General features: G+C 40.7%; 1 pseudogene across 1 annotated transcript; it reads left to right on the top strand.

Moving 5' to 3' along the window:
* Positions 1–4,052: 4,052 nt before the first annotated feature.
* Positions 4,053–8,833, top strand: LOC309799262 (3-hydroxyisobutyrate dehydrogenase, mitochondrial-like; annotated as a pseudogene). The gene is made up of 2 exons: positions 4,053–4,166; positions 4,885–8,833. The product of its transcript is annotated as a 3-hydroxyisobutyrate dehydrogenase, mitochondrial-like (transcript).
* The last annotated feature ends 711 nt before the right edge of the window (positions 8,834–9,544 follow it).

Below are 9,544 nucleotides of genomic sequence, written 5' to 3'. Positions count from 1 at the left end.
TCTTTATTTTCCCATTTATACTCTATTTCATACATTTTATTAGCAGTAGTAGTAGAAATAGTAGCAGTAGTATCATTATTATTTAGTTAGAGTAGAATTGTTTCTATAACTTCTTACGGTCAGACGTATACTAAGCAACACACAATTTGAAAGCACTGGTGTTGGAGTAAATTCGATGTTGATGAGACTAGTCACTGCCCTTAAAGGAGCTTGTCTCCTAGTTGGAAAGATGTGACATATACAATAATCTGAGGCATTAAGTAAATACATGGGTCTGAGGGCAGAAGATCCTGAAGGAAGCAAGCTACAAAGAACTCATTTTGAATCCTGGCATTAATATTGGCAGATCTCCTCACACCTTTTTACGACAGTTATAGACAAAGCAAGTAAGACTGGAGAATACACTGCAATGGCCCAAATAAGATTTAATGTCATTTCAGCCTAGGCTTTGAGTATATGATAATTTAAATGCTACCTAAATAGTAAATTTACTTTAATGCTGACAACGTAGAAAAGATACTTTGCTGCAAAAGTATACACAGTAGTAACAAGTGGATTTTGGAAGAAACTAATATTTTGTCTTATACTGGTAACTACACTATTGCCCCAGACCTAGCAGCAGCCTTTATTCTTTGTTGTTTTCTTCTAAGACTGAAGAGCCTCTTTATTGTTTGTGCTGATTTTTTTTCCACCAACAGATCTCAGAGCAATCTGAGTGCACTGGCCAGTTGGGACAAAATTATCATTAGAATTCTTGGCTAGAGAAGAAAGCTCCTAATTTAAGAATGGCTTTTTGCCTTCTGAGAGCTCAGAAGAGCACATTGCAAGCCATCTACATTTATAAAACATGTTTTAGTATGGAAAATTTCAAACATCTACAGAAATAAAGAGAAAGAAGTAGAAACTTTCATCCATTGTTCTCATCAAATGTCCATTTCAGGCCAATAGATTTTCTCTACACCCTCTCTTACTACTACCACCATCATCCCCAGCAATTTTAAAGCAAATCCCAGATTTCTTTTTCTCAGTGAAAACGTCAGTATCCATATTTCTAAAATGCAAGAACTGCCCTTTTTAAGCTCAACTATGTCATTATCACACATCCGCAAATAATAATGATTCCTTAATATCAACAAATAGCCAGTCAGTTCATGTTTCCTTGATTGTCCTATAAATGTATTTTTATTTTAATAACCATTATTTATTTGATTGCTGATCCAAACACAATTTCTTTTAAAGTATAGGTTTAAAAGAACTCAATTTGCTCATTTTTCTTGCAAGTATTTGTCCTTGAATTCAAAGCATTCATCCAGTAGGGTTCCCAACTGTCTGGATTATGCTGATTGTCTGGATTATGCTGATTGCATCCCCTTTCTGCTTATATATTTATCATGCTCCTTTGGCCCATGTATTTACTGTCAGTTGGTAGATAGATCTAGAGCACTGACATAATTCAGGTGTGATTTTTTTGTCAAGTTTACTTCATAGATAATATTGATGAATTCCAAAAGGAACTATCAAGTGTCTGTCTTACTGTGACGTTGCAGCCATTAATGATCAATGTCTAGATCCATTAATTTATTAAGGGTACCAAATGGTGATATTCTACTAACTAGATGATTATTCATTTACTAGCTAGAACATTATTTCATCAACTACTTGGTTGCCCTGAGTTACAGTTTAATTAGGAAAGGAAGAATAAATGTTTCTTTTATTTTATTTACCAGTTTTACAAAAAAAGAAAAAACAAGAGAGAGAAAGGTTGACTCTTCCAAAGATAACTAATGAGGTATTTTCTTTCTTTGTTGTTGTTTTCAGTGAGGTTGTTATAAATATCGATGCAGAGATTGTCCCCTCTTAGGTTCACGGATCCTGTTCAAGTTGGCTCCTGAGTCCTTTCCACACAACCACAGTAGTCTTTGAAGTCTTCCCAGCTCTCTTATATGACAAGATGTAACAGGAACATCTTGTTCGTTTCTTATGCTGGATTTGAAATCAGCTGTTTCTCCAAGGAGACATTATCCACTGTGTTTATTCAAACTTGTGTTCCTTCTAGTTTAACCTTCTCTCGAGACATGATTTTTTTAAAACAAATTACTTACTGAATTTTTCACCTTTTCAAATCTTGCTATTCTCCAATCACTTCATTTCTGAATTTTTCTAATTTCTTTTATGTTTTTCTTAAAACCAGTTTCTATTCCTTTGAAAATTTCTTTTACTTTTTCCGCAGTATCAGGCAATAAATTTCATTTGTTCTGTGGACGTGTCTTTCTGTGACGTTTTCAGGATTTGCTGGAACTTTCTTTTCACCCTTCTTTTTTCTTTTTTTTTCTCACTGATTTTCTACAGGATGTGAATGGAATACTCTTCTGTCACTCATTTTTAAATGAAATAAGTTTCCACTTTAGGAGGGAAACATAGATCAGAATATAATTTCTAGCTTCAGAACTCCAGGGCTCACTATCTTCTATTATTTTCACAACATAATTTTATTGATTTATTTATTTTTTGCAGTACGCGGGCTTCTCACTGCTGTGGCCTCTCCCGTTGCGGAGCACAGGCTCCGGATGCGCAGGCTCAGCGGCCATGGTGCACGGACCCAGCCGCTCCGCGGCATGTGGGATCTTCCCAGACCGGGGCACGAACCTGTGTCCCGGCAGGCGGACTCTCAACCACTGCGCCACCAGGGAAGCCCCACAACATAATTTTAAAAAATGACCTTAAAATTTCTAAAATCTTCCTCCTCGGCCCTCCTATGCCCATTTACCCAGGCCTCCTCTTTCCTGTCCTTGTTGAGTATGGGGATTTGTTCTGGGATGGTGCTTTGGTTTGATAGGTGTCAAGGTTTCACAGACCCCAGAACACTTGGCATCCTCAGAACATTTCAAAGTTCTTGCACTCAGCTGCAAAGTGGAGCCTGCAACATTCACTCCCGGTTTCTGCCGCTGTTCTCAGTGAGTTTTTCAATCTCAGTGAGTTCGTGAACCATAGTAACCTTTGGCTCTCCTGAAAGAGAGAGAGAGTCCTTCCCTCGTCTTCCTCCCACACACCTTGGGATACACATATGTAGGTCTTTTTCCTGTTGTTGATTTGTTCCTACCTGGCTGTATGTTGCAGTTCATGTGGACACCTTGTTGTAGATGTTGTCTGTGGGTTTTTGATCTTGTTATCCTAGATGCTTTTCTTTCTTCTTTGTGGGGGTGGGGGGTTGTGTATTTAGGGGAGGGGTGGCATATTCAGGGATAAAAATCTTCTCTGTAGCCACCACCATTTCCCCAGAATCCTCTGCCATTAATATTTAAAACAAAATCATGGGAATCATTATCCGGATCCTTAGGATAATCATTACACTGTATCTGTCTTTTTTTCCAGGCTTCAAGCTGCCTGTGGCTCACCACGTTAGTATACTGACGTGACTGGGCAATGCCTAATTTGATGGGCTCTTTCTGTACTACCTTCCTCCTAATCATGACGGTCTTGTACGCTATACATAGTCTTCTTCACTGATAGGGAATTTAGAAAATACAGGAAGCCATGGGTTTAATAGCTGAAAGTGGAATTAATGTGTTCTTTTTCCCAGGTAAAATATCATAAGACTCCTTAGGCCAAAGTTGTAAAATGAAATCGCAACTTTCCTGGAATCATTTTGCAAACGTGAATGCCCACATAAAGTACACTAGGACTTGAATCCAAGGAATAACACATTTTTAGAGCCTCCAAATGTATAAACTTAGTACAATTCTGCATTACTTCTTAAGGCAACTGAAGAAAATAATTTTGTGATCAAATAAATATTGATTTTATTAACAGTTATTTTAAAAGTTTACAAAACTTATAAAAAATGTTAAGGCTCTATCAGCCTCATCAGTTGTTATTTCTTTTCTAGAATCTTGGATAAAGGAACAGTCGTTTGAGGGGAAACATGGTATAAAATGGGAAGATAATCTAACAGTAAAGATAGTTATATCTCTTCCTGTGTGATGAACTACTCCTAAGCTTGGTGGTTTAAAACAGCAGGCACTTTATCTCCTCACAATTTGTGAATCAGCGGAATGGGCTGGGATCTCCTGGGTGGATCTATCTTGCTTTCACCTGAGGTGACTACTGAGGCTGCCATCATCTGGTTGCTGGACTGGGGCTGGTTGCTTTCACATGTCTGGCCATTGGTGCTGGCTGTGGCCTGTGCCTAGTCTCCACTAGGTTAGCCAGGCTTCCTAACATGTCAGGTTTCCATGAGGACAAGCCCTAAAGCACGAGTACTCTCCAAGCTTCAGCTCTTGATATGCCATTGGGCCAAAGCAAGTCACGTGACCAAGCCCAGGTCAAGGTGGAACAAAACTACACAGGGTGAGAAAACGGGGGGAGGGGCATTTGCACTGGGGGTCAGTAGTCTAACAAACTGCTGCAATAACTATATAAAGAAAAACACCCCGGAGGACAACTGGTAAAAAATAAATGTGTGCGGGGTGGGGTGGGATTTGGCATAGGGGGGCAAAGGCAGTAAACAGGGGCTACCAAAATCTGAAGATTCTGGAATTTTTGGAAAATCCACTGGGATTAAAGGAGTTACACAACCATGTTCTGACACCAGAAGAAAGGCGCCAGTTGAGCATCAGGGAAGTCTAGCGCTCTTCCTCCATCGCATCAATTTTCACGTTTCTTTGACTCAGCATATTTGTAGAATGAATCATGACTTTCTATATTAATTCAGTTTTTCAAAGAAATAGTGACCTCGCTTCTATCTGCTGTGCCACAAAAATGCCGTAGAAAAAAATTCCTTCTGTTAAGTCGCTCACTAGGTGAAACTGTATGTGTAACCTAGTACCAAAGAGGTATTAAGAATCGCCACAGCCGAGCCGGCCCTCCGCATCACGCACCCTATAGCAGCCAGTGGGTGAGCCGGGAGTCGAGGAGGTCACCGTGAGAAGGAGGGGCGCGGGCAGCGTGGCAGCCTCCTTCCGTCTCCGTGGAGCCACCTCCGGCCTCCGGTACAGGGAGTCGTCTGCAGCAGCCAGTGGTGGCCAGCCTTGCAGCGCTGTGTTCTAGGTCAGTAGCTTCCAAGACTCCAGTTGGATTCATTGGAGTAGGCAACGTGGGGAGTCCAGTGGCAAAAGAGCTCATGAAACATGGCTAGCCACTCACCGTTGTTGATGTGTTCCCTGATTCATGCAAAGAGCTTCTAGATGCAGATGAACCCTGTAGTGTCTTCTGCAGGGGATGTAGCCGAAAAAGGTGACAGAATTATTACAATGCATCAATGCACTAGAAGCTTATTGTGGAGCAAATGGAATTCAAAAAAAAAGTGAAGAAAGACTCACCATTAATAGATTCCAGTACTGTTGATCCTATGGTTTTCGGAGAATTGGCCAAAGAAGTTGAGAAAATGGGAGCGGTTTTCACGGATGCCCCTGTTTCTGGTAGTGTGGGAATGGCTCGATCTGGCAACCTCACACTTAGGATGGGAGGAGTTGAGCTGCTGTGGTGCATGGGCTCCCATGTGGTGCATCGTGGAGCTGTTGGGACTGGCCAGGCTTCGAAGATCTGCACAAACTTGCTGTTAGCTATTAGTAGGATTGGAACTGCTGAAGCTATGAATCTGGGACTCAGGTTAGGGCTTGACCCAAAACTCTTGGCTAAAATCCTAAATACGAGCTCAGGACAATGTTGGTCAAGTGACACTTATAATCCTGTACCTGGGGTGATGGATGGAGTTCCCTCGGCTAATTACTATCAGGGCGGATTCGGAGCAACACTATAATGGCTAAGGATCTGGGATTAGCATGAGACTCTGCTACCAGCACGAAGAGCCCAGTCCTTCTGGGCAGTCAAGCCCATCAGATCTGCAGGGATGTTGTGCGTGAAGGGCTACTCAAAAAAAAAGACTTCTCATCCGTGGTCCAGTTTTTGCAAGAGGAGGAGACATTCTGAGTTTGCCCTCTGGCTGTGAACACTGAAACATTGAAACCAAACTGTGTCTTGGAGCCCCTTATGGCTCACTCCACAGGAAAATGGGCTTAATCAAAGGTCAACTGTCTGCTTTTGAGTGTGTAGGTCAGGGGTTCCCAACCCCTTGGCCTTGGACGGGTACCAGTCCACAGCCTCTTAGGAACCGGGCTGCACAGCAGGAGGTGAGTCGCAAGCAAGCCAACTAAGCTTCATCTGCTGCTCCCTATGGCTCACATTACCGCCTGAACCTCACACACCCCGCCCCCCCTCCCTGGAAAAATTTGCTTCCAGGAAACCGGTCCCTGGTTCCAAAAAGTTTAGGCACCTCTGGTCTAGGTCACAGTAGATCCTGGGATTTTTCGCCCATTCTAAACTGCTTATTCTTTTTATCTATTTAGCAAACATATCATCTGTAATTTTTTTTTTCTGCAAGCCACTGATGGTAACTGCTAGCTAGCTAGCTGATTGGCCTTTTTCAAAAGTTTGATTCCTGAGCATCTTCAGCTAAAACTCTGCCTACTTCACTCAGGATATTATTTACTCCACTTTACAAATAAAACTAAAATTGTTTTCAACAGGATAAAATCTATCCTCGAGGAAAGAAAAGAAATTGGTGTGAGAAAAGATATTAGAGAAAGGGGAAGTAGAGTGAATTACTACCTGTGTCCCTCAGAAAATTTGTCCTGTTAAATAACCCAGTGGTGATATTCTTGCATTGAGATTACTGGTTTAATTTCTAGGAGTTGTTAAAGCAAGAGAACTCCTTGCTGCATGTTATGTAATTTGGACTCTGTTACATTATCTTGTTGTGCCCCTCTTGTAACAACTTCCCATACTCAGCAAACTTGTTTTTTTCATATTTTTGCTTCCTTGTCCATTTTTACTGCATATTTTTTGACTTCAAAAGAATGACATCTTTAGAACTGTTTCAGAGCCAACGATGATATGTGCTTTAGATAATTATTACACTATGCTAAATATAACCATATTCTTTTGAATTCAAATAAATTTCTATGCTGATATAAAAAGAGAGGCACATTTCATCAATGTTTAAATAGTATCCTTCTTCCTCTAAAACTTAAAATAGGATTCAGTCTGATTCCTAAAGGGTTATTTTCTTCAACAACAAGAGCTGACTTAGGCCATTTCTTGGCAGTGGAATCTGAGCATAGAGGTCCCTGTCTGACTGCCCTTTGTTTCTCACTCACAGTATCCTGGGTGAGTGTAATGGACGGGCGTGCCCTTATGACTTAGCCCACTGCTACTGCTCCTGATGAGGGCTAATGGTGTGGGCCACTTTAACTCCTGCCCAGCAAAGTGCTGACATCTGGGGTTTCCTATCAAGTTTACCAGATATTTCACAGTAATTTCATAATTTACACAACATAAAAACACTGATTTTGAGCTTAGGAAAGCATTTCATTTAAACAGATACAGAACACTACTCTACAAAATGGTTTAAAATTTGTGAGCAATTGCATTAAATAAACTCTAATATAAATTAATCTAATACAAGTAAACTAATAGTTGCAAAGCTACTGGTTGCTTCAGAAGCGGTGGCTACGGATAACTTCAAAGTTGTTTCCTCAGTTCATTAAGAGGAGGAACTATTTGCTGTCAGCTTCTTCTTGGGGAAGCTTAGTTTGATGCTGATTCGCGTTATGAATGTATAGGAACCATTACTGGTTCTTCCTTTCCATATTCAGTGCACCATTATACTTCTATCCTCTTAAGATCTGGATATCTGTTACTGCTACTGTTGGCTGGAGCCTGGGAGGAGGAAAGCTATCAAGAAAAAAGGTCAACAAGTGTTAAAGATTTTTAGCATACCACTGAGACTTTTTATCAACCATAACCATAAGAAATAATAATTAAAATTACTTATAGCCTGGTCAGTGAGACCTTGAGTAAATTGTGGAAGCATCCATGTTTCATAGAGTTTCAGGGGATGGATATTTCCTGTTATTAACTCTATATCCTCTTCAACTGGAACAGAGAGACCTTTCTCTGTTGAAGCAGTTTTGTCTTTTTCCTGGGCATTTTCAGTTTTCTCTTAGGAGAGACTTGTAAAGCTTACATATACAAACTTACACATACACGAATAAAGCAAAGAAGGGATAGAGCAGTCTTGAGAGGACACGGTTTTGTAGCAGGCACACAAGACAGAGCTAATACTCCCTGATTGCATTTGCCTCCCTAGCCCCATCTCCTTTGTGGAAAGCATCAGCATTCTGACTGGTCTCTGCACCCCACTAACTGGACGGAACACTGCATTGGCATTCTTAGGGAGCACTGATGGTCCCTCCGGAAACTGTGGTTAGAGCTTGTGCAGCCAAAGTGCACAGGAAAGAATCAAATATACTTCATATAACATGCTTACTCTGTTTTGCTTAATTAGCACTTATTCCCTGTAAGAGGCTGATTTCTGCTTTGACAGGGAGTAATCGAACTCGGTATTCACGCAAACCATAAAATTAAAGTTAACATACCTCAGCTTTTCATCCTACTGGAAGAAATGTATGAAATCTAAAGTTATTTTTTAATTGCTGCTGTTTAGAACGCCTGAAGCCCATTTGCTGAACTTGTTAAAGAGCAGTGTTAATGAGGGTATTTTTCGTTTCTTTCTTTTCCGACCACAGCATGAATTCTCAGCCCAAAGTGTGCCCTGTTTCCCACAATAGAGACAGGGGAAAAAGTGCGAGTCTCTCACCACAAAGCATGAGACAACTACAAATACTTCTCTCCCAGAGTTAACATTGATGAGAGTCTTTGTGGAAAAGAACTTCCTCTTTTTGCGGGAATACAGTAGAAATGCAAGATGTATTCTCCACAATTTCACTATTGGAAAAATAATTTCATAGTCTCTCTCTCTCTCTCTCCCTCTCTCTCTCTCTCTCTCTTTCTCTCTCTCTCTCTCTCTCTCTCTCTCTCTCTATATATATATATATTTTTTTTTTTTTTTTTTTTTTTTTTTTTTTGCGGTACGCGGGCCTCTCACTACTGTGGCCTCTCCCGTTGTGGAGCACAGGCTCTGCACACACAGTCTCAGCGGCCCTGGCTCACAGGCCCAGCTGCTCCGTGGCATGTGGGATCTTCCCAGACCGGGGCACGAACCCGTGTCCCCTGCATCAGCAGGCGGACTCTCAACCACTGCGCCACCAGGGAAGCCCCATAGTCCATATTTTTTATTGGTCTTCTTAAAAAGTGTTTAAACACTTAAACACAGTGTTTACAATAAGGAGTAAAAGAGAAGATTTTCAATGTGATATTTCAAGGAGCATTTTGTAAAGGCAGGATCCAGTGCCAACTTTGGAAAATTAACACACACCTATGAGATCAAAGAGTCACCTGCAAAAAATTTTATTATGTTTTTCTTTCATACTAGTTTCCTAAAGGTGCATTGTTACTTCTTGGTAACGTAATAGTCAGAAAATACAGCAAATAGTTTCTCCTCTTAATGGTGGCCATTTGAGGAAGAAGTAGCTCTTACATAAGTGTCTAGTGACCTTATCTCTTTTGATACAATACCTCTTGGTTTCAGAGGCTTGCACAGATTTCCTCTAAATGAATAAACTTAGTAAGATTTTTCTAACTATCA

The sequence above is a fragment of the Mesoplodon mirus genome (assembly GCF_964341445.2).
Source record: "Mesoplodon mirus genome assembly, chromosome: 3".
In the NCBI taxonomy this organism is placed as follows: domain Eukaryota; kingdom Metazoa; phylum Chordata; class Mammalia; order Artiodactyla; family Ziphiidae; genus Mesoplodon; species Mesoplodon mirus.
Note: the sequence above shows the minus strand (reverse complement) of the source record. Positions and strands in the feature narration are given on the sequence as shown.